This window comes from Corylus avellana, unplaced genomic scaffold (genome assembly GCF_965113065.1).
Source record: "Corylus avellana unplaced genomic scaffold, dhCorAvel1.hap1.2 HAP1_SCAFFOLD_60, whole genome shotgun sequence".
Classification (NCBI taxonomy): Eukaryota; Viridiplantae; Streptophyta; class Magnoliopsida; order Fagales; family Betulaceae; genus Corylus; species Corylus avellana.
The window spans coordinates 60,544-62,500 of NW_028290491.1; the positions used below are offsets into that span (position 1 = coordinate 60,544).

The 1,957-nt window shown below is 29.5% G+C and overlaps 1 non-coding gene across 1 annotated transcript; it reads left to right on the forward strand.

Moving 5' to 3' along the window:
• The first annotated feature begins 720 nt into the window (after positions 1–720).
• On the forward strand, positions 721–794 carry TRNAW-CCA (transfer RNA tryptophan (anticodon CCA)). The gene has a single exon. It is a non-coding gene; the product is annotated as a tRNA-Trp (tRNA).
• The last annotated feature ends 1,163 nt before the right edge of the window (positions 795–1,957 follow it).

Below are 1,957 nucleotides of genomic sequence, written 5' to 3' on the forward strand. Positions count from 1 at the left end.
CAATAGACCCGCTAAAGACCCGAACCATAGAGTACTTACTACCGGTGCCGCGGAGAGATATGTTTTTAGATCTCGCATTTTAAATACTCCTTCTTTATTGTAATTTGTAATACATATATGATCAGACGTAGGTGTAGTTAATGATCACTTGTATTTGTATGCGGAATCCCTAATTCAAATTGAAATGTACAATGATTCAGTAGCTATTCCTTTTCTTAAAAAAAAAATACGCCTTTTTCTGTCCCAGCATTCCCCAAAAATATTCTATTCATTTTTTTAAGCGGGTTTAATTATACGTTACGTATGTGTATAAGCCTTTTATTATAATTAATTATTTATTAGAATGAAATATTAAATATATGTTCTATGATATGAGATAAAAAAGAAGAAATGACAAGATAATTTTTGTATATGAATGGAGAAAATAAAGATGTGGAAAACAATACAGGTATTCTCTACAATGACACTGTCGACCAATGGAAAGGGATGTAGCGCAGCTTGGTAGCGCGTTTGTTTTGGGTACAAAATGTCACGGGTTCAAATCCTGTCATCCCTACCTATTACTTATCTTATGAGCCGTAACGAGGGATTAATTGAAATCGATTAAAATTGGGTATAATCAATCTTTCATTTTACAATATTCTATATATTAATTTTACGATATTCTATATAATAGTAGATGCATGCAAAAATATATTAGGGTTACAAAATATTTATGAAGCGCTCTTAGTTCAGTTCGGTAGAACGTGGGTCTCCAAAACCCGATGTCGTAGGTTCAAATCCTACAGAGCGTGATTCCATTCTTGTTATTCTTAGGTCGAAAATTACAATGAAATAGGAGGTCAATCAAAAAAAGAGATATTAATTAATCAAAGGTCCAACTGATCGCCACGTCTGTATTGTAAATATGCAGTTACAAATAATCCAGCCAAAGTAATAGGAATTAGACCTAAGACAATTCCAAATAGCAAAACTTCAATCATTTCATTTGTTTGAAAGGGGAAAGGGAGAGGTAATATCTATTCTTAAATATTAATTCGTATTGCACATGAATCTCAATGAACAAGAATTGGAAATTGACACGGTAAGAAACTATAGAATATATGAAATACCACAGAAAAATTTCTTTTTTTTATGAATTGTTCATTCAATTAATTTCAAATAAGACGTATCTTGTTTAAACTGATAAATAGAACTGAAGTTATAGTTAAAACCGCTAGTAGAAAACCGAAATAACTAGTTATGGTAGGCATAAAGAGTCTAAATGAAATATGTTCTTTTTTTATACATATGTTTATAAAGCACTTCCCTAAATTTCAATTTTAGTTTTGAAAGATACAAACAAGGATAAGCAAAAATACCAATTGAAAGAATAAGTTCAATTGAAAGTTTTTGATTCAGCAATTATTATCATTATAGATTATAGACAGTAATAATAAAAATAGAGTGACATAGGTAATAAATCAACTCATCATCTGTGATATCTAACCATCCCGTGATTCTAAATCAACGGATTAGATTCATTGTGCAACTCTTAAAACTAATATTACTATACTAATATTAACTATACTAATATTATTATTTATAATTTATAATTATAAATAATAATAAACTGTGTTGGGCAACTTCATTCTATTATTGTATCGAATATATTGTGTATTTTCGAACCAAGAATGACCTTATAGTATAATGCCCTTTACTTTATTACTTTCCTTTTTTTTACTTTAATTTGAACTCATTAGATTCAGTAGTAGGTTCATTCACATAATCTCTCGAATGAGAAGAAAAAGAGTTTCGAACGATTAGATCCTGTTCCTTAAAAATGAAAAAACAAAAAAAGGGGGTGGGGTTCCAACAAAAAATATCTTCTACAACTACAAAAATAAAGAGTATTTCTAGATTTCGCATCTAATTGAATTGTAGAAGAATATGATAATCTCCCTCGTGAATTATTCGA